Genomic DNA, 24,151 nt, shown 5'->3' with positions numbered 1-24,151 from the left:
AATCGAAGCTTCTATCTGTGTCTGGATATATTTAATAATCAGGTATAGTGGATGAGTAAAGAAGATTACGAAAAAATGTGGTTTCACCTCTTTGCGAGGAACTCAAGCATTGTAAATAGTATTGTAAATAGAAAAAGTTTGCATCTAACGAAAAAAAGAAGATTACGAATTTACACCAAAAAAAGAAGATTACGAAAACAAAAGAAGCAAAGAAGAGTCCAAGACTCCAAGATGTGTGGGTCGCTTTCCACTTGTCGATGCAAGTGAGGTATAAAGTAATTCACAAAGGAGTCAATGTCAATGCCGACCATGCAAGAGAAACGATATGTGCTTTTTAAACCCAACCAAATAAAAAGAACTTGATTTTGATCAGAAAATTTCTTCAATTAAATTATAATTTTATACATGAATTATATATATATATATACATTTTAAGTTGTTTATATAACTTACATTAAATCTTGTTCATGGTTGATTTTAGGTGTTTTAGGTGATAAATTTTGGTCAATGAGGAAACCTTTGAATATTTTATGCATATATTTTTGAGATGTCAGATATAGTTATTGTTTGGATTTATGAAGGCTATTTTCAATAAAAATTGCAAATTTCTATTTTCAGTTTTGTTAAGTTCTAATCGGTTTTGCATTGTTAGAAAATATTAAATATTTTATAACAAAAATGACCTTATATGTTTTTTTTAATATTTTATAATGTAAATAGTTGACTATTATAAAAATTACAATAATAATATATAATCAGATAATAAAAATATTAGTTAATTTGAATAGTTTCAACAAGTAAAACAAATATATATATCTAATATTTAATATTATAACTTATAAATATTTTTTTAGTAAATAAAAAATATTTCATGTTTTTAATATATTTTCTTATTTATATTATGTTTTGTAAATAAATACATTCCTATTTTCAAATACATGAATTTGTGTTATTTTGGATTTTACTTTTTAAATTTAATTTTATCAACGATTAGTTAACTATTGTATAATTTATTATAATACTTTGATAAAGATTATGATTAATTTAATTATTTTAAAATTAAATCATGCAAATAAATTAAAATTCATTTATGATAAAATGGAAATATACATTATATTTAATAAAATAATTATATATTTGTTACTTATATTTAGTTTTAAAATTTATAAAATAATTTGTAAAGTAATGATTTAATAGTTTTATTAACTGTACATCTTAATATATCATAAATTTTCTTATTTCTCATTGCATAAAACCAACTGTATTATATTAATTTATCATAATACTTTAAAATTAAATACGAAATTGTTTATTAAATATCTTAAAATTAAATACGTATTTGTATAAAAAATATGTGATAAATATATTTTTATATTTGGAACAAAAAATATTAAAAGTACAAAATCTTTAGGAAAAAATCTATGGTAGTATCTTTTTAGTTCTTTTTAAGAAATACTTAAATGTTACATTTTTTTGGTCCAAAATAAAAGACAATTCTTTTAAATAGCATTTTTAAAGTTTTTGTCAAAAAATAGCCTTAACGGAAGAAAATGACCAAAATAGCCCATTTTATTTTACTTTTTTTTTTAATTTAAATTTTTATTTTAAATTTGAAACCTTATGCTCAAAACCCACCTTTTAACTCTAAACACTAAATTTAGATTAGTTAACCCTGTGGAAGTATCGTATCCTAGTGGTTAAAGTTTAAAAAACTTATACACCAAAGTCTAGGGTTTAAATCCAAGACTATGCAATTTCTTACAGATTGCACATTAAACCTAGGGTAAAAATATATTTTACCCTTTGATAAAATTTCTTTTGGTCATTTTTTTGATTGAAGACTATTTTTTGGAAAATAAACTAAAAATGGCTATCATAGAGAATTTCTCAAAAATAAAAGACCTAAATGGTAGTAGTAATAGATTATGTAAATCAAGCATGAACTAAAGATAATTTTTAAAGAGCACAATTTCCCTTTAATAAGATAGATATCTATACTATTATTTGCGAAGTAAATTTTTGGAATCGAGCCCTCACGTTGAAAGTTAGAGCGGTTAATATTTATAATACCCTTAATGAATTTTATATATAATCAATTATCAAAAACGAATTTTTATTAATAAAATTAAGTTTTTAATAAATAAGATAATTCTTATATTGTGTTGTTAGAGCGGTTAATATCTATAATACCCTTAATGAATTTTATGTATAATTAATTATCAAAAACAAAATTTTTATTAATAAAATTAACTAAACTTTTGGAATCGAGCTCTCACGTTGAAAGTTTGAGCGGTTAATATCTATAATACTCTTAATGAATTTTATATATAATTAATTATCAAAAACGAATTTTTATTAATAAAATTAACTTTAAAAAAATAAGATAATTCTGATATATTGTGTTGTTAGAGCGGTTAATATCTATAATTTCCTTAATGAATTTTATATATAATCAATTATCAAAACGAATTTTTATTAATAAAATTAACTTTTTAAAAAATAAGATAATTCTTATATATTGTGTTGTTATATTATTTGCGAAGTAAATTTTTGGAATCGAGCTCTCACGTTGAAAGTTAGAGAGGTTAATATCTATAATATCCTTAATGAATTTTTTATATAATTAATTATCAAAAACTAATTTTTATTAACAAAATTAATTTTTAGAAAATAAGATAATTCTTATATATTGTGTTGTTATCTTAAAACATATTTTCAACTATAAAATTTTAAAATAAAATATAAAACAATTATAATAAATTCAGTGGTTAAAGTCAATGTTATCTTTAATAAATTTATAATTAATCTTTTATATATTAAAGCACAAGTCACATCCCCAATCAAAATTTGCCACATAATTAATGTTTACAAATTTTTTTAATAACTATATCAAAACCGGATAAAGCGTAGAAAAAAATATAACTATCCACTCTTCATCCACGATCTCTTCTACCTATTCTCCTTCCATTTAAAATCCCTAATTGAAGATTAGCATAAATCATTCACTCTAATATTTTGAGTTTTGATGTTAGGAGTTTTCAAGGCTCCTAAGACAAATGTTGTAGTATAAATGATTGTCGAACCAGCTCTGAGGGATATCAAAGCTCTCAGAATGGAAGTACTCACTTAATCTAAGTGCAACCAATGATTTAGATGAGTTTTAAACTACTACTAATACTAGAAAGAAATAACAAAATGATACTTTCTTGACTAAGGGAAAAGAGAACTCATGGGCATAGGGATTAGACTTTGGGTGATCAAGTATCGAACTAAGGATGGCAAATGATCAATCAAACTATCAACCTTAAGCCTAGACACAATTCTAAGCAAGCTCTATGTTTAGATCAATGCTCATTTGCTAACATATCTCAAACATCAAATGTCTTTGGTTGAATAATATGAAAGCAATCATTACTAACAAGTCTATTAGCTATCTTAGCACCTTTAACAACAAATGTCTTTGGCAAAGTATACTAAAAGCCTAGGAGAGTTGTCTCAGGCATTTCATCAAACACCTTTTGGGTGAGAAATGCCTATTGATCAACTTTTGAGTGGCCAACTCAGAAGATGCATTATGAATACTCTACTAGCAAGGAACAAGAATGATCTACACTAAAACATCCTAGAACTAACCTAATCACCCTTGATCTCCCTAACCCATGAATTCAAAAGGTGATTACTCACTAATCTCCATGATTCCTCTTAAACCCATATTGGATTTCAGATTAATCATGTAGAGAAATAGATAAGAAATCAACAAGAACACAAGATGAAAGCAATGAAATCTCAATCAAAAGAGGTTTTTTACTAGTTCTTCTCTAGAAAAGAGATTATCTTGCCTCCAATGGCTTACAAAAGTACTTAACTTAGGTTTAGAAAGTGTAAAACATCAAAACAAATGACCAAAAAACCCCTGAAATAACATAAAAAATCATCCAAGCAAAACACGCGGAGTGACCTAGCATAGTCGCTCCAGGAGGTCACTCCCGACGCGTTTCTTCGTGTCTCACCACGTCAAAACGCGAGTGACTTGAGCTGGTCGCTCTGGCTGGGAGTGACCTCGGTAGGTCGCTCTGAGAGGTCACTCTGCGATGCTCGACCAGGATGGATATGCCTCTAGTAAATGGATCATAACTCCTTCATTACATCTCCAAATGACTTGAAACCACTTCCATTAGAAAGCTAACTCAATTTTCTGTGTCTCCACAAAATTTTAGAAACAGGAAATTTCTCTAAAGGCTCCATCCATGCTCATCTTTCATCTCCTTTTGGATCACAATGCTCCCAAACATCTCAAATCACTCCATGGCACACTCCAACACCTAATAAGGACAATGAATGCAAAATGCAACCTAGACATGGCTAAATTCTAATCTATATGATGAAAATGCTCATGGATGAATGGATAAAACAATGTAAATATGCAAGATATCAAGTTTTTTTGCTCATCCAAAACCATCTTGATTTCACTCAAGAAAAGCCGTTCTTCATCTTTTCTACCTCTTCAAAGCTTCTCTTGTTTTCTTTTATTTATGTGATTCATGGATTCTAAGTAACTGCAGTTGTAGAGTTTAGACACGTCTCTTTTTTCATTTCAATCCAATTTTCTATACATATTTTCACCTATATATGTGACCCCTTTTTGCAGGAAACAAATCAAAGATGTCACTAGGTTTATAAGAATCTTGGGAGAAAAGATTGAACGTTGTCCTTGATGTTAGGAGTTTTCAAGGCTCCTAAGACAAATGTTGTAGTATAAATGATTGTCGAACCAGTTCTGAGAGATATCAAAGCACCGAGAATGCAAGTAATCACTTAATCTAAGTGCAACCAATGATTTAGATGGGTTTTTAAACTATGACTAATTAAAAGGAATAACTAAATGATACTTTCTTAACTATTGGAAAAGAGAACTCATGGATATAGGGATTAGACCTCGGGTGATCAAGTTTCGAACTAAAGATGGCAAACGATCAATCAATCTATTAACCTTAAGCTTAGACGCAATCCTAAACAAACTCTATGTCTAGATGAATGTTCATTTACTAAACACAATTCAAACATCAAATGTCTTTGGTTGAATATATGAAAGCAATCATTACTAACAAGTCTATTAGCTATCTTAGCATCTCTAACAACAAATGTCTTTGGCAGAGCATGCTAAAAGCCTAGGAGAGTTGTCTCGGGCATTTCATCGAACACCTTTCGGGTGAGAAATGCCTAAGGATCAACAATTGAGTGGCCAACTCAGAAGATGCTTTATGCTCACTCTACTAGCAAGGAAATATGAATGATCTACACTAAAACATCCTAGTTCTAACCTAATCACCCTTAATCTCCCTAACCCATGAATTCAAAAGGTGATTACTCACTAATCTCCATGATCCCTCTTAAACCCATGTTGGATTTCAGATTAATCATGTAGAGAAATACAAGAAATAAAAGGAACACAGAATTTCAATAACAAAATTGATCAATTGATTCAAAGAGATCACTTTCCAAAGGTTTTTGGTGGTTTTTCTAAGAACAAAGATGATCTGCCTCCTGGTGGCTTACAGAGTAATAAAACATAGGTTTAGAAAATAAAAACGTGCATAATGAAATGACCAAAATGCCCTTGAAAAATCACAAGTTCGAGCAGAAACAAAACACGGAGCGACCTCAGCCCGTCGCTCCGACAAGTCGCTCTGGGCTTCGGGAGCGACCTCGCTGTGTCGCTGCGAGAGGTCGCTCCGGGCTCGTTCTCGCGTCTCCGGGTGATGAAGACGCGAGCGACTTCTCCCTGTCGCTGCGAGAGGTCGCTCTGAGCTTCGGGAGCGACTTCAGCACGTCGCTCTGGAAGGTCGCTCCGAGGTGTAAATGTGTGTCTGCAGACGTGAAAACGCGAGCGACCTTGTGCAGTCGCTCTGGATGAGTCGCTCCGGGATGTGGTGCACAGCGACCTCATGCCGTCGCTCCGAGAGGTCGCTCCGGCAGTGCTCGTCCAAAGATCACTCTAATCACCTCTTTTTGAGCTCCAAATGCACCCAAATGTCTCCAGAAACTCCATGTGGTACTCAAATACCTGATAGAGACATATGCATGCAAAATGCAACCTAGACATGGCTAAGTCCTAATCTATATGATGAAAATGCACATGAATAAATGGATAGAACAATGTAAATATGCAAGATATCAACTCCCCCAAACTTGTTCTTTTACTTGTCCTCAAGTAAACTTTCTAGAACTTGCAAGGAGAGAGGTTTGAAGGTGGGAGCTCATAGCCAAAAGAAACACAACTAGCAAATATAATTAGCACACTCTCTTATTACACTCTAGCTTCTCTAGGCCTATCTCAAATCCTTTTGTCCCTACACTCATCATCAAGCATCCACACATTCAAATCAACCAACTCTCACATTCATTAAGCACAAAACATCAGGTGAATTCTTGCAAATGGTCCGTTGGTCCAAGTAATTTGGTTGGGAAAGGGAAGGCTTTTATTCAAGTGATTCAAGAGGTTCAAAACATATGATCTTTAAGGTGGTTTACTCTCAAAACAAGTAGCCTTGACATTGCACATAATATATCTAAGAAAGGGACCAACTCATGCATACAATGCTCAATCTCCATTATTCTACCCTTTTCCCAAACATACAATTACACAATCATTCCCAAATGTCAAACCCAACTCACATCTCTCACCAATAGATCCTAAGAACTTTAACTCTTTCTTTTTGAAATCTACAAGGGATTTTTCTACAACCTCAAAACATTTCTTAGCTCCTAACAACTTTGCTAGCCCCCTTTTCTTTCTTTTCTTTTTTTTTTCGATTTCTTTTCTTTTTTTTTTATATTTTTTTTTTTAGGTTGGGGGCCAAGACTTTTCAAAACTAGAGCTAGAGGTTCTCTACTTATCCCAGAAAATCATTTCACTTAAGCACAAGAGTCTATCCTTTTTATTTTTTATTTCTCCCAAATCATGATCACAACACTCACCCTCCCACCTATAGCTAGACAATAGAGTGTCCAATCTAGCAAAAATGAAGATCAAGCATTGTCGTTCCCGATACTCTCAACATTATGCGCATGTAAGACTTTCCGAAGAAGGCCTCACTCATCAAACAATGAAAGCTTAAAAGGAAGGAAAGGTTTTGGGAGTGGTCTACCACTAGAGTTTGTCAAAAAGATTGGCATAAAAGATGTGACAACTCCAGTGTGTATAGCCATGACTCAGTACACAAGGGACCCTAAGCAAGAAGCATTAAGTTCATTCATTTCTAATAAGGTTGTAGTTGGCTTCAAAGACTGAGTTTCAGCAATCAACAAGTTTCAAGAAGAGTTTTCAAGGCTCGAAACATACAAGTCTTTTCGAGAGGTGCATGGCTACTCAATGGTGCAACGTAGTGTTCTTTACAAGGCATTTAAAATCATTGCTCCCAATGCAAGTGAATGCAACCTATATGCTCTAGACTCTCCTAATGGTGCAAATGATGCAAACTAAATGAAAAATCTTTTTTTTTTTTTTTTTTTTTATGCAAATAGGTGTGGCAATGCATGACTCAAATGAAACACAATCAAAGCAAACATGATCAAATGCTTGGTACCTCCCCCAAACTTGAGTTACACAGTCTCTGTGTTGTCAAAGAAAGAAGGAGATACCGAGAAGAAAACTAATATGCAAAAATGAAATGGTATATACAAGGGAGAGAAAGAAGTACCTCCTATGGATAATAGGTGGGGGCAGATGCCCCAGCATCGTCGTCGTCAGGAGGGAAGGTGGTGTAGTAACCACCGGATGCTGAACCGGAGCCTCCATACCATGGCTGGCTCTCAACCTCGTCAATCTCGTGCTCACTGTCAGAAGAAGCGAGGGATGGGGATTTGTTGCCGGAAGTGGAAGGTTGAGTGGGTGGGTTCCTCCACTTACGCTGAAGCTGCGCAGCAGTGAGGGGGAAGCCAAGAGCATCAGGCGGGGGTGGGGGCTGGGGGTTTGAGGTGTTCGCGAAAGCGAAATCGGCTGAGCTACATCCAGCTATTCCTCCCCTAGTTAAGACATCAGCTACTTTCTTCATGAACTTGGCTGAAGTCTTTGCCTGCTTCTTCACAGTCTTGCTGAGCGCCTTGCACTTATCCTTCAGCTTTTCTATCGTTCTGTCCTGAGCTTTGTTCCACCTCTGGAGACGACCAATGTGGTCATGAGCATCACGGAGAGCTCCAGGGGGAAGGACTCCGTCATGGGGCTTGAAGTAGTAGCGCGGAGGTCCATAGATATGCTCAGACGTGTCTGCAACAGGCGGGTCAGGTTGCGTAGGGACACTCCTTCTCCTTGATGAAGCTGCTTGAATTGGATCGAGAGGCCCGTGTTCTCCGAGAAAGTACTCCTGGGGAATGTTGAAGCTGACAGCTCCTGGTATCTCTAAACTCGTCAGGTTCCGGTTTGGAAGAACCACCTCGACTGGCTTGCCCTGCAAGTAGTAGTGGTAGACGTAGTCCTTCCCATACATCCCACTGAAATAGGTGGCAATCCTCAAGTAGGTGCCATCAATGAACCTAGGCCCCGCTGCGTCCTTTCCCAAGGGAACATTCAGAAATTGGAGCAGTGGTGTGATCATTCCGCCTATCCCCATCTTTGGGCGCGAATCAGTGGTGTACCACGCCCAGTCTCTGTAGTGTTCGAGACGGCCCACAAAGAAACTGACCATCCCAAAGGTAGCATAGATATCAGTGCTGGGAAGGGGTAACACTCCAGGTTGAGCGTAAGGACGGATAGCCGGACATAGCAGTCGCATGTCTTCCTCAGTAACATTACCAGCTTGCTTCCGTGGGTAGAAAGCATGGACTAGCAATCTGTGGAGGTAGCGTACAGACGGGTGTCGGATGTGTGAGTTCTTGTCAGCCCCGGTAGAGTGCCTGTTTCCAGTGATCAACTTCCAAAGCTCTGTGGGGAGGTTCTCACACTTGGGAAGTGAGTGGTCTTCTAGGTCTTGGAACCCCATGACCCTCCCAATGTCCTTGAAGTTCATGTTGTATTCCCTTCCATTGACCTTGAACGTGATTTTTCCCCATCCTTGCCTCACATGCGCCGTGTCGTGGTAAGTGACCACAAGAGAGGATAGGAACTGACAAGTGACATCCTTGTAGAAAGGATAAGCCATGGTGAGGAGTTTCGGCATCTTCAAATGTCCCAGCATTGCCTCAATATCAGAGTCTAGACCCAACTCCTTCAGCAGGTTGAGGTCGGCGAACCTGGTTGGAGCCCAGGTGACTCCATTCTTCAAATGATCATACAGCTCCTCTACAGATGGAGTTTTCGCCCTGTCTCGATCAACAGCAACCCCTTTGCCCTTTGACATCTTGGCTTTCTTCGTAGGTGCTGGCTCATCATCACTCTCAGTTTCACCTTCCTCATGGGTGGGAACTGCTACACTTTTCCCTGCCCTCTTCTCGTGTTCTTTCGATTTCCTTGCAGCCAACGTCTGCTGTCGCACAGTCCGCTGCGTCCCTGAGCCAGTTGGCTCGCTGGTTAAAGCCTTTCCTCTTAGTGCAAACTCTTGATTTTCGGCTTCTTGCCTCTCAGCTTCCAACCTGCCCTTTGTCTTCTTAACCATTTTCACCTGAAAAGTTACAAACTTGGAAAGGGATAAGTAGATGGAAGTGAAGAAAAAGAAGACTTTGCAAGCGAACATTTTGCAAGAATGAACTTAACAAATGAATTTTTCAGTTTAAACTCAAGTTCAACACAATGCAACAATGTAACATCTTAGCGCATCTAGTACACCCGCAAACACACTCAATTAAGGTCAAATTCGAAAAATCCCTAATTCCATGAACCCTAATTTTGCCAAAGTGCAAATTAAACTCAATTCCACCATTAATTCAACAACCCAACATGATAGATAAACTTTCCCTAGTCTATTTCACCACAATCTAGCAAGAACAGGACCAAATTTCGACTTTCAAATTCTAGGGTTCATGGACCTACGAATTTGAATTTAAAACTCAATACCTTGCTCTGGATGAAAGGAAATGGTGAATGGGTGGTGAGGAATAGACTACAGGGGCGAAAGCTTGGATTTAGAAACAAGAAGCAGTTGATTTGGGTGAGAATTGAGAAAGTTTTGGGGATTTTGGTGTGGATGAGTTTGAGAGAGTTTGTGAGTTTGTGAGAGGAGGGGAGAGGGATAGAGTTGGAGTCGCAGGGTTGGGGTAGGTTTAGGGTCGTCCGGTTCGGTTTAGGGTGGTCTAGGGTCGGTTTACTTGAATCAAACCGGGGTTTAGAGTTAGGAAACTTACCTGGACCGGGTCGGGAGCGACGTGAGGGTGTCGCTGGGAGAGGTCGCTCCCGCGTCGTTTCCTCGCGTCGTGAGTCGATGAAATCGCGAGCGACCTTGGAGTGTCGCTCTGGAAAGCTCGCTCTGAGCTGGAGCGACTTGAAGGTGTCGCTCTAGGACGTCGCTCCGGGTCAGTTTTTGAGCTCCGTTTCGTCGAAAACGCGAGCGACTCCGAGGTGTCGCTCCCATAATGTCGCTCCCAGCTGGAGCGACCCTTCGGCCTCGCTGTGAGACCTCGCTCTGAGGCGATTTTTCTTGATCCGACGACGAAAACGCGAGCGACCATGGAGTGTCGCTCTCGAAACCTCGCTCCCAGCTGGAGCGACCTTGAGGTGTCGCTGTGAGACCTCGCTCCCACGCACGACTCCTGCTGAAAATGAACCGATCAAGCACCTGCACACAACTTCTCTCTCTTTTTTTTTTTTATGCAATAAGATGAAAAATGGAAATACCAATGCAATATGTACAAGGATACGCATGGGACTTCCTCCCAAGTGAGCTTGTTTTAAGTCCCGAGCTTGACTTTGCCTCCTTTTAGATTAGGCCGGGGTAGGATCAGACAGTGGAGTTGAAACCCCATCTTCCTCTGGTGCAGTAGCCATGTAGAGCTTAACCCTTTGTCCATTGACTGTGAAGTCTCTTCCATCAGTGCTCCACAAAACTATTGCTCCATATGGTCTAACCTCCTTGACCTTGAAAGGACCGGACCACCTTGACTTAAGCTTTCCTGGAAACAACTTCAGCCTAGAGTTGTAGAGAAGAACTTGGTCTCCTTCTTTAAACTCTCTCTTCAGGATGTTCTTGTCATGGAAAGCCTTAGTCTTTCCTTGTAGATTCTTGAGTTCTCGAAAGCATCCATTCTTATCTCATCAAGCTCGTGTAGCTGAAAGAGCCTTTTCTCCTTGGCACTCTTGATGTCAAAGTTCAGCAACTTTATTGCCCATAGTGCCTTGTACTCAAGCTCCACTGGCAAATGGCAAGCTTTCCCATACACTAGGTTGAAAGGTGTGGTGCCCAGTGGTGTCTTGTACGCTGTCCTATAAGCCCAAAGTGCATCGTCAAGCTTATTGGACCAATCCTTCCTTGTAATCCCCACAATCTTCTCCAGAATAGATTTGATCTCCCTGTTAGAAATCTCAACTTGGCCACTTGTTTGGGGATGATAAGGAGTTGCCACCTTGTGCTTCACACCGTTCTTCTTGAGAAGTCCCTCAAGCAGTTTGTTAATGAAGTGGGAACCTCCATCACTGATTACAACTCTTGGGACTCCAAACCTTGGGAAGATGATGCTCTTGAACATCTTGATTACAACTCTAGCATCATTGGTGGGGCTTGCAATGGCTTCCACCCACTTGGAGACATAATCAACAGCCACAAGGATATATTTGTTGCCCAAAGATGATGGAAATGGTCCCATGAAGTCAATACCCCAGACATCAAACACTTCAACTTCAAGGATTGGATTTTGAGGCATCTCATTCCTCTTGGTGATGTTTCCTCTTCTTTGGCAAGAATCACACTTCGAAACAAAGGCTTGTGTATCCTTGAACATGTGTGGCCACCAGAATCCAGCTTGTAATACTTTTGCAACTGTCTTGAAGGTGGCAAAGTGTCCTCCATAGGATGATCCATGACATTGTGCAAGGATCCCATCAATCTCCTCATTTGCAACCACTCTCCTATAAAGCTGATCTTTGCAGAGAATGTAGAGGTAGGGCTCGTCCCAGTAATATCTTTTCACATCCTTGTAGAACTTCTTCTTGGCATAGCCTACAAGATTCAAAGGTTCTCTCCCTGTGGCTAGGTAGTTAACCAGATCAGCATACCAAGGTTCTTTCTCCTCTGTTGCTTTGACCTCTTCCAGCTTCCTACCAGTCTCACAAACTGCTATCACTCCTTCGATAGCCATGATCTGCTCTTCAGGAAGTCCTTCGTCAATAGGGATACCAGACTCTACCCTCAACCTGGACAAATGATCAGCTACTCCATTCTCAACTCCAGGTTTGTCCTTGATCTCCATATCAAACTCTTGGAGCAAAAGGATCCACCTCAAAAGCCTGGGTTTTGCATCCTTCTTGGCCAAAAGGTGTCTCAAGGCGGCATGATCTGTGTAGACAATGACTTTAGACCCAACCAAGTAGCTCCTGAACTTCTCAAAGGCAAAAACAATTGCCAGCATCTCCTTCTCTGTTGTGGCATACTTCATCTGGGCATCATTGAGGGTTTGGCTGGCATAATAGATCACATGGGTTTTGCCATTTTTCTTCTGCCCCAGAACAGCTCCCACAGCATAGTCACTGGCGTCACACATGATCTCAAAAGGGAGATCCCAATCAGGTGGCTGGACAATTGGGGCACTAACGAGTTCACCCTTCAGCTTCTTGAAAGCTTGTAGACATTCCACATCAAAACTGAAGGTAGCTTCCTTGCACAGCAACCTGGTCAAAGGTCTAGTGATCATGGAGAAGTCCTTGATGAACCTCCTGTAGAATCCAGCATGACCAAGAAAACTCCGGATGTCTTTCACTGTCTTTGGTGGAGGCAGACCAACCATAACATCGATTTTGGCTTTATCCACCTCAATCCCCTTCTCTGAAATCTTGTGTCCTAGCACAATCCCTTCTTTGACCATGAAGTGACACTTCTCCCAATTCAGCACAAGGTTGGTGTCTTCACATCTCTGTAGGACCCTGCACAAATTTGACAAACAAGCAGAAAACGAAGATCCGTAGACAGAGAAATCATCCATGAATACCTCCACAACATCCTCAATCAGATCAGAGAAAATTGACATCATGCACCTTTGAAAGGTAGCTGGAGCATTACATAGACCAAATGGCATCCTTCGATATGCAAAGGTGCCATAGGGACATGTGAATGTCGTTTTCTCTTGATCATTGGGATGTATGGGGATTTGGAAAAATCCTGAGTATCCATCAAGGAAACAATAGAATGGGTGATTCGCAAGTCTCTCAAGCATCTGATCAATAAATGGTAGTGGAAAATGATCCTTTCTAGATGCAGAGTTTAGTTTTCGGTAATCAATGCACATTCTATGACCTGTGATGGTTCTTGTTGGTATCAATTCATCCTTGTCATTCTTGATCACAGTGATACCACCTTTCTTTGGTACAACATGCACAGGTGATACCCATTTAGAATCTGAGATAGGGTAAATAACACCAGCATCTAGGAGTTTAAGAATCTCTTTCTTTACAACATCCTTCAGGTTAGGATTTAACCTTCTTTGATGCTCGATAGAAGTCATTGATTCATCCTCAAGATGTATCCTATGCATGCACAAAGAGGGTGATATCCCCTTGATGTCATCTAGTGAGTAACCTATTGCCTTTCTAAATCTTTTAAGTGTTTTCAAAAGTTCAGATAGCTCATTCTCAGTAAGTTCACTACTCACAATGACAGGGTAAGTTTCATTAGGACCAAGGAATGCATACCTTACACCATGGGGAAGAGGTTTAAGCTCCACTTTAGGTGCCTTTAGTTCACTCCAGTCATCCTGCTGGTTGTCCTCTCGTTGAGTGACTGAGACTTGTTGGTGAACCATCTGTGGAAGCTCCTCGTACTGGTCCTTACTGAAAAACGCCTGGTGTGAATCCAGCATCATCCCATAGGCAGTACTCTCCAGGTTCTCAATCACCTCAGCCTCTTTCTCTACAGTTAAAGCATGCTGTAGAGGGTCCTCTAGTGACAACTCTTCAAGGAGTTCATCAGCAAGGGCATCCATCTCTTCGATGTAGAACACTTGTCCTTGAACTGTTGGCCTCCTCATTACTTCCTTGATGTCGAAATGCAGAACGTGCCCTTTACCCAGATGGAGATCAATCTTGCCTTCTTTCACATTAACAATAGCTCCTGCTGTGGCTAAGAAAGGTCTTCCAAGGATTAAAGGATCTTGAGCTTCTTCACCCATTTCAAGCACCACAAAGTCTGTAGGGATCTCATAATTTCCAACCATCACTGGGAGGTCCTCTAAGATACCCACAGGGTACTTCACTGAACGATCAGCCAATACCAGAGAAAGTCTACACTTCTTGTACTGAGTGAAACCCAGCTTCTTAGCAACAGATAGGGGCATCAAGCTGACACTAGCTCCCAAATCGCAGAGACATCTATCAAATACCATAGGCCCAAGAGCGCAAGGTAATGTGAAGCATCCAGGATCTTCTAGCTTCTTTGGAATGACCAGCCTCTGAATGATAGCACTGCACTCATGAGTGAGAATCACCATGCCCTCCATCTCTTTCTTCTTTGCAGCTACAGCATCTTTGAGGAACTTGCTGTATTGAGGGATCAGCATGAAAGCATCTATAATGGGCATTGTGACTTGGACTTCACTCATTTGCTTGTCAAACAAAGCTTTGTACTTCTCTAGCAGCTGCCTCTTGAATCGACCTGGGAATGGAAGCTTGGGTTCATAAGCAGGAGGAACAAAAGAGTTTTCACTTGCAGGAGTGACGACTTCACCATCTTTAACTGTTTTCTTCTCTTCTCCAACCTTTCCTTTTCCTTTTGCTTCCACTATCTTTTCCAAGATCTCGTCATTGATCTTCTCATCAACAATCACCACTTCATCATCTATGGTGATGGCAACCCCCTCACTTTGTTTCTCAGCATCCTTGGTGAGAGTTCTCTGAGGTAACTCCTTACCACTCCTGAGAGTGATAGCTTTCATGGTTTCCTTGGGGTTTTGCTCAGATTTTCCAGGTAGAGAACCTTGTTGGCGATTTTGTTGAGTGTTCATGGCAGCAAACTGGTTCTCCAAAGCTCTGAACTTGTTGTTGAGCTCATTGTAGCTCCCATCAATCTTTGAGTGAAGATTCTTCAACTCATAGCCAACATGCTTCTCACTTCTTGTTTGAGACTCCAGGATTTGTTTCAGTAGAGCATCAGTGCTGCTGACTTGAGGAGTGGAGGTAGAGGGATTAGATTGTTGTTGGGAAGAATGGTTGCCCTTGTTGTTGAAACCAGGAGGAGGGTTCTGCTGAGGTTGATAGCTGCCTTGCTGATTGTTCCGAGGCTGATAACCACTCTGCTGGTTGTTGGAATAGGACTTCTGTTGGTAGTTGTTGTACTGAAAGTTGGGTTCTTTCTTGTACCAGCTACCATTGTTGTTGATGAAACACAGCTCTTCCTGACCTTCCAAACCCTCAACTTCATGGACAACAGCTGGTGTCTCTTGGCTTGGGTTGCCGACAAAGTGCAGCTGCTCTTGGGTAGCTTTATCAGCAAGGAGGATGTCTATCTTATCCTGTAGAGCTTTCAACTCCTTCCTCGTTTGCTTATCCTCAGTTCTACTGCTTCTGTCGTGGTCTCCACTGTAGACTGCATCACTCTTAACCATGTTGTCAACCAGCTCCTCTGCATCCTCCTCAGTTCTCCCCAAGAAGAACCCATTACTAGCTGTATCCAGTCTGGCTCTGTACTTAGGGAGAGCACCACGGTAGAATGTGCTCAGCAAGCTCTCCTTAGAGAAACCATGGTGTGGGCATTGAGCTTGATAGCCCTTGAATCTCTCCCAGGCTTCACTGAAACCTTCCAAGCCCTTCTGTTGAAAGCTGGAGATCTCGTTTCTCAGCTTAGCAGTTCTTGAAGTAGAGAAGAACTTCTCCAAGAATGCTTTCTTGCAGTCATCCCAAGTGGTAATGGAGTCGCTGGGTAGAGACTTCTCCCACTGACGTGCCTTATCTCCCAAAGAGAAAGGGAATAGCTTGAGCTTTAAGGCATCTTCGGACACACCATTGGTTTTTGACAACCCACAATAGCTGTCGAACCTGTCCAAGTGATCAAATGGATCCTCTAGAGCTAAGCCATGATACTTGTTGTTCTCGATCACGTTGAGGAGTCCTGACTTGATCTCAAAGTTGTTGGCTGCCACAGCGGGTGCTCGGATTCCCAATCTATGACCATGAATGTTTGGACGGTCGTAAGTGCCAATGGGTCGAGCTGCTCGCTGTTGGTTAGGTGGGCCATTGTTGTTAGCGCCATTGACGCCTGCATCTTCTTGATGAACGTCTCCCATGTCAGTGTTCAGTCTCTGCAATTGAGCCTGATGTTCTTCTTCTCTTCTCTTTCTAGTACACTCTCTCTCTAAAGCCCTGATGTCTGCTGCTCTTGGAACTAGGTTTGATGGACCCCTGCTCCTCAAGTTCATACACCTGTAGATTAAAGGGAGGTGAAGAAGAGTCAGTAACAAAAGAAAATAAAAATGACTTAGTCTCAAGCAATTGACTAAATCTCAATGTTTAAATCTACTCAGAATTTGGCAACGGCGCCAATTTGATGTTAGGAGTTTTCAAGGCTCCTAAGACAAATGTTGTAGTATAAATGATTGTCGAACCAGTTCTGAGAGATATCAAAGCACCGAGAATGCAAGTAATCACTTAATCTAAGTGCAACCAATGATTTAGATGGGTTTTTAAACTATGACTAATTAAAAGGAATAACTAAATGATACTTTCTTAACTATTGGAAAAGAGAACTCATGGATATAGGGATTAGACCTCGGGTGATCAAGTTTCGAACTAAAGATGGCAAACGATCAATCAATCTATTAACCTTAAGCTTAGACGCAATCCTAAACAAACTCTATGTCTAGATGAATGTTCATTTACTAAACACAATTCAAACATCAAATGTCTTTGGTTGAATATATGAAAGCAATCATTACTAACAAGTCTATTAGCTATCTTAGCATCTCTAACAACAAATGTCTTTGGCAGAGCATGCTAAAAGCCTAGGAGAGTTGTCTCGGGCATTTCATCGAACACCTTTCGGGTGAGAAATGCCTAAGGATCAACAATTGAGTGGCCAACTCAGAAGATGCTTTATGCTCACTCTACTAGCAAGGAAATATGAATGATCTACACTAAAACATCCTAGTTCTAACCTAATCACCCTTAATCTCCCTAACCCATGAATTCAAAAGGTGATTACTCACTAATCTCCATGATCCCTCTTAAACCCATGTTGGATTTCAGATTAATCATGTAGAGAAATACAAGAAATAAAAGGAACACAGAATTTCAATAACAAAATTGATCAATTGATTCAAAGAGATCACTTTCCAAAGGTTTTTGGTGGTTTTTCTAAGAACAAAGATGATCTGCCTCCTGGTGGCTTACAGAGTAATAAAACATAGGTTTAGAAAATAAAAACGTGCATAATGAAATGACCAAAATGCCCTTGAAAAATCACAAGTTCGAGCAGAAACAAAACACGGAGCGACCTCAGCCCGTCGCTCCGACATGTCGCTCCAGGCTTCGGGAGCGACCTCGCTGTGTCGCTGCGAGAGGTCGCTCCGGGCTCGTTCTCGCGTCTCCGGGTGATGAAGACGCGAGCGACTTCTCCCTGTCGCTGCGAGAGGTCGCTCTGAGCTTCGGGAGCGACTTCAGCACGTCGCTCTGGAAGGTCGCTCTGAGGTGTAAATGTGTGTCTGCAGACGTGAAAACGCGAGCGACCTTGTGCAGTCGCTCTGGATGAGTCGCTCCGGGATGTGGTGCACAGCGACCTCATGCCGTCGCTCCGAGAGGTCGCTCCGGCAGTGCTCGTCCAAAGATCACTCTAATCACCTCCTTTTGAGCTCCAAATGCACCCAAATGTCTCCAGAAACTCCATGTGGTACTCAAATACCTGATAGAGACATATGCATGCAAAATGCAACCTAGACATGGCTAAGTCCTAATCTATATGATGAAAATGCACATGAATAAATGGATAGAACAATGTAAATATGCAAGATATCAGTCCTATCGGTTTCAGGTGAGTTGTGAAATTAAGTTTAAATTGTATGTTTTGTTGATCATATTTTGATGGCTTGGTTATATTTATTTGGATACACTATACGCATGGATCTCAAACTATGTTCTAACAAGTAAAATTCATTTTGAGTAGGAAAATAATTTACACTGCTTGATATTTGATCATTCATTCTTTGTCTACTTCACCCTTATGAAAATGGAGCTTTAATTATGTTTGATTTTTAATATAAAGCCACGTTATAACGTCACATGAAGTCATTGTCAAATCCATTTCTGACATTGCTTTCAGCTAAATAAAAACTGTATTTAATTTTTGTATCTTATAGGATAATGTTTGTATTTATTAGGGTGCCCTGTTCTAACTTAAAATCTGAAAAGTACATAGTTGTATTGTATGTCTTATATTTAGGTGTGGTTTGTCATATTATGAGGGTGCCTAATGAGGGTTCCATCGGGAAGACTGAGGAGCAATAGAGGAACAAGATTCGTAAGCCCGGACATCTCTTTAAAATTTTTGTAAGCCATTCTTGGATCTTGCTATATGTTTTTGTTTTTTCTTAATCCTCATGGGTCATGTCATTAAATTACAGTGTGTTGATGTTCATGTTGTGGTTGAGATAGATTTTTTTTCTCTGTTCTGCAAGTATATGTGTTCATATGGTTCATCTTCAGTCAAGCTGGAAAGATAATATACCATGAGAAAGTAATGTCTCAAAGGCCATAACGTTCAAAAGGGGATATCTATTAGGGAGATTTTTTTTCATACTCAGAACATTTCTAACATATTTTTTAGGCACTAGGATATCAGATGATCTCTTAAAGAATCATGTCGTTCTTCTAACATGGAGCTGCAAAACAACCTATGCATGGAGTCTCTAATATCCTAGAACGGATTTCTTCAGTCAATGTAAGTGTCAATTAATAGTATGCCTTGATGTGTCAACTAAGAACAGATTTCTTTCTCATGTCATTCAATTTTTAATCGATGTTTGTTGTCTTAGTCATGTCTGGGGTATAATTTATCATTTGTGTCATGTTTTTTCATAGGGCTTTCATATTAAATAGAAAAAGTACAAAGCATAAAAGAGTTACAAAGATGCAGTAGAGAAGCAGAATACAACATTGCAGTGGGAACGTAAAAAAGGAAAGGAGGAAGAAAAACACTGTATATTGAATACGAGAGTAGCAGCCGAGGATAGGGATCCTCAACTCACAAGACCCAAAAATCCGACAAAAAAGTTCCCAAAGATAAACCAATATTTTATGGAAGATGACTTATCTCTCAAAAGTCAAAACTTTTAAGATGGTTTTGGCAGTTGAATGACTTATTTATGTCATTTAGATTTATATAGCAATATCATAAATATTCTCAACTAAGGTGTTAAGTAGTTTAAATTTACGCAAAAAGATAATTAGTTTAAATTATGTGTTACATGCTGTTTTTTTTTTACTATTTTATTTTTTCAATTGGATTTGTACAATTGTTTTTCCAACCTTTGATTTATAAAATGTTTACAGATGGAAATGTTGAATGAAGCACTAGCTTGAATTACTGGAAATCAGAAGAAAAGTACTTAAATTGCTCAGTGACATGTTAAGAATTAAAAAAATACAAAAAAGGGCAGAGCAAGACAAAATGAAGTATAGTATAACCTCTTTAAATTTGTTGATATAGACAAGTTCTATGAATTGGTTTGGGTTCAATTAGATAGCTTGGAGTAGATCTGGTTTAGATTGGTTAGGCTTGTAATTGACTTGAACCGGATTACTCTCTCCCTAGTTAGGATAAACGCGTGTGGTTTGTGCACGTGTTAGAGTTAAGCTAACTCAAGTTATAAGAGTTAGTTAGCCTTAGTTAAGGGTTAATAAGCTGAGCTGATTAGGTTGTTAGATCAGTATCGTCAGCAAGTTAACGGGAGAGAGGATTCAAGATTGTAGAGACGGTGACTCGAGTTGTGAGATCATCCGTTGAAGATAGTTGATTGCTGGTTCAATCCCAGCCCCGGTGAGATATAGCGGCCACACCTCGTTAACGGTGTTGGTGCGGTGAACACCGGGTGAACAGATCGCTTGTGTGCTCCGTAGAGTAGAAGATTGAGTTCGATAAAGCTTGGTAATCGTATCTTTCTTCACAAATTGGTATCAGAGCTGAGGTTCTTCAAGTCAAGGTTGAAGTCTACGGAGATCAAGATCGGCGATTCCTATTGCTCAAACCGGAGATAAGGATACACGAGCAGTGAATCGGGAGATGGCTACTCACAAGATGAAGATGCAGATACAAATCACGATGTTCGACGGCACTGGCGACTTTGGGATCTGGAAGAAGAGGATGCTGGCAAAACCTGAGCGTCCAAGGTTTGAAAGACGTTCTGTCCCCTCCGTCACAAGCTTTAGTGACTGCAAAGACAGACGAAGACGATGAGGAATCCAAGAAGAAGCATGATCTTGACGAAGCATCAAGATCCGAAAGAGATGAGAAGGCGATGAACATAATCTTCATGAGTGTTGGAGACCATGTTCTCAGGAAGCTTGACAAGGTCAAGACGGCTTCAGAGGCATGGGAGATACTCGATAAGCTGTACATGGCCAAGACCCTACCAAATAGAGTACACGCCCAACTCAAGGTGTACTCATTCAGGATGCAAGATTCCAGAACCATTGATCAGAATGTTGATGACTTTCTGAAACTCATTGCAGACCTCAACAATCTCAACATTGAGATCCCGGAGGAAGTACAGGCTATACTTCTCCTCAATGCATTGCCAAGTAGATATGACTCCCTTAAGGAAACTCTAAAGTATAGCAGAGAAGCTATTAGAGTGGATGAGGTTGCTAGCGCAGCCAAATCCAAGGAGATGGAGTACAAAGAGACCTCAACTGCAAAGTCAAGTGGGGAAGGAAACTATGCACGAGGTAGACCAGAGAGTAGAACACGAAGCTACTCAGCGGGGAAGAGCTACAACAGGTCAAGATCTAAGAGCAAGGAGGGAAAGCGTTTGTGTTGGATCTGCGGTAAAGAGGGTCACTTCAAGAAACAATGCTACAAATGGCTCGACAAGAACAAAGATGGAAAACCTGTTCAAGACCGGGGAGAAGCATCACTGGCTAAAGATGATGCTAAGGACCTTGTTGGGCTATTGGTGGCAGAAGCAAACTCAGCGGGGGCAGACAGAGACGAGTGGGTACTGGACACTGGGTGCTCCTTTAACATGACCCCCAGGAGAGACGTGTTCATTGACCTTCAGGAGTCTACAAATGGGAGAGTTAGGATGGCTAATAACACAGTGTCTGAAGTTAGAGGCATGGGATCAGTTAGATTTCAGAATGAAGACGGTACAACATTTCTACTCAGTGAAGTTCGATACATGCCTGAGATCTCAAGGAACCTGATCTCAGTGGGAACACTTGAGGAGAAAGGATGCGAGTTTAAAGCGGCAAATGGTATCCTCAAAGTTATTAAAGGTTGCACAGTCTTTATGAAGGGAATAAGAAGACAGGCCCTGTACATCCTACAGGCTAAGGCTCAGTCTACTTACTCACATGAAGGAGAAACGAGTACAGCTACAGCCACAGACAAGAGCCTAAGTGACACGCAACTATGGCATAGTAGACTCGGTCATTTGGGACAAAAAGGAATGGAAATCCTAAAGAAGAATGGCCACTTCGGAAAAACAACAGTGGAAGATTTGAAGTTTTGTGAAGCCTGCGTAATTGGGAAGACTCACAAAGTCAGCTTCAGTCAAGCTAAGCACGTTACTAAAGAGAAGCTGGACTATGTTCATTCAGACCTGTGGGGATCACCAAATGTACCTCATAGCCTCAGTAGAAGCCAATACTTCATCTCCTTTACAGACGATCGCACAAGGAAGGTGTGGCTCTACTTTCTGAAGTTCAAAGACGAAGCCTTTCAGAGCTTCGTAGCATGGAAGAAGATGGTAGAGAGTCTAGAGACCCAAAGTGAAAGGAAAGTCAAGAGGCTGAGGACTGATAACGGCTTAGAGTTCTGCAACCAGCAGTTTGATGGATTCTGCCGAGAAAATGGGATAGTAAGACACAGGACGTGCACGTACACTCCGCAGCAAAATGGCGTGGCAGAGAGACTAAATAGGACCATCATGAATAAAGTAAGGAGTATGCTGAGCGAGAGTGGTCTCGAGTTAAAGTTTTGGGCAGAAGCAACAGCTACAGCAGTGTATTTGATAAACAGGTCACCATCTTCAGCTTTAGAGTTTAAAATCCCTGAAGAAATGTGGACATCCTCAAGTGTCGATCTCAGCAACCTCAAGAGGTTTGGATGTTTAGCATATGTTCACTCTACTGAAGGCAAGCTGCTACCTCGAGCCAAGAGAGGAGTATTCACAGGTTATCCGGATGGCGTCAAAGGTTACAAGGTTTGGCTACTGGATGAACTGAAGGTGGTAATCAGTCGCAATGTGGTCTTTAGGGAAGAACAAGTCTACAAGGAGATTGACAAAAAGAAACCAGAGGCAGAATCGCCTGGAAACAGTCCTATGGCTATTGATCTGAAATTGCTTAAAGGGAAAGATCAAGAAGAGATGACCGCTGAGGAGATTTCTCAACCTGAAGTTGAAGAAGTAGTTACAGAGGAGAGTGGTGATCTCGGTGATTATCAGCTGGCCAGAGACAGAGTCAGAAGACAGACACGACAACCGCCAAGACTTATGGATTATGAGTGTGATATCACAGATGGTGAAGATCAGTTTGCGGGTTTCATTTGCTTAATGTCTGAAGACACTCAGACAGAGCCAAACTCATATGAAGAAGCAATGTCTGATCCAGATAGTGATAAATGGAGAGAAGCTGCTCAAGATGAGATGACCTCATTGGAAGCAAATGAGACATGGGATCTAATTGAAAGACCGAGAGATCAGAAGGCAATAGGGTGCAGGTGGTTGTTCAAGAGAAAGGCAGGAATTGTAGGAGTAGAACCTCCAAGACATAAGGCACGCTTGGTAGCTAAAGGGTACTCTCAAAAGGAAGGAATAGATTATCAGGAAATCTTTGCTCCTGTGGTCAAGCATGTGTCAATACGGTTTGTGTTATCAGCAGTGGCTCATTTTGATATGGAGTTGCAGCAAATGGATGTTAAGACGGCATTTCTGCATGGAAACTTGGAGGAGTTCATAGTTATGGAACAGCCAGAAGGATTTGTGGATATGAGATACCCAAATAGAGTGTGTAGACTCAAGAGGTCCCTATATGGGTTAAAACAGAGTCCTCGACAATGGAACAAGAGGTTCGATGATTTTGTGAGGGCAAAAGGTTATGTGAGAAGTGAGTATGACTCTTGTGTGTACTTTAAGAGTAATGACCGAGAAGAGGTTGTATACATGCTCCTCTATGTCGATGATATCCTCATAACGTCAGTCAACAAGCTAGAAGTTCAGAAGCTGAAGTTAGTGTTGAGTTCTGAATTCGACATGAAGGATTTAGGTAATGCCAAGAAGATCTTAGGGATGGAGATAACTAGAAACCGAGACAAGAGAGAGTTGTGCGTATCACAAGAGGGATACTTATGGAAAGTCTTAGGAAGGTTTGACATGGATCAGTGTAAAGAGGTGGCTACACCTCTAGGAGCTCATTTCCATCTAACAGCAGCTACTGATAAAGAGCTACAGATTCAGGAGGAGTACATGAAGAAGGTCCCATATCAGAATGCTGTGGGCAGCATCATGTATTCTATGGTAGGGACTCGCCCTGATCTAGCCCATGTAGTTGGGGTGATAAGCAGGTTTATGTCAAAACCAATCAAAGAACACTGGCAAGCAGTGAAGTGGGCACTGAGATATATAAAGGGGTCAGTGGACACAAAGTTGAGTTTTAAAGGTAAAGGTGAGTTTGTTGTAAGAGGGTATTGCGATTCAGACTATGGTGGAGATTTGGATAATGCGAAGTCAACTACAGGCATGGTGTTTACAGCAGGAGGTAATCCGGTTAGCTGGAGATCTTCGTTGCAGAAAGTGGTGGCACTCTCGACTACTGAAGCAGAGTATATAGCCTTATCCGAAGCAGTTAAGGAGGGAGTTTGGTTATAAAGGT

At 40.1% G+C, this 24,151-nt stretch overlaps 1 non-coding gene across 1 annotated transcript; it reads left to right on the top strand.

Moving 5' to 3' along the window:
* Nucleotides 1-15,805: 15,805 nt before the first annotated feature.
* LOC125578704 lies at nucleotides 15,806-15,912 on the top strand. Its single transcript, XR_007316787.1, has one exon. It is a non-coding gene; the product is annotated as a small nucleolar RNA R71 (small nucleolar RNA).
* Nucleotides 15,913-24,151: the final 8,239 nt, after the last annotated feature.

The sequence above is a fragment of the Brassica napus genome, chromosome A9 (assembly GCF_020379485.1).
Source record: "Brassica napus cultivar Da-Ae chromosome A9, Da-Ae, whole genome shotgun sequence".
NCBI lineage: Eukaryota > Viridiplantae > Streptophyta > Magnoliopsida > Brassicales > Brassicaceae > Brassica > Brassica napus.
The sequence above is the reverse complement of the archived record's forward strand: the minus strand, read 5'-3'. Positions and strand labels throughout refer to the sequence as shown.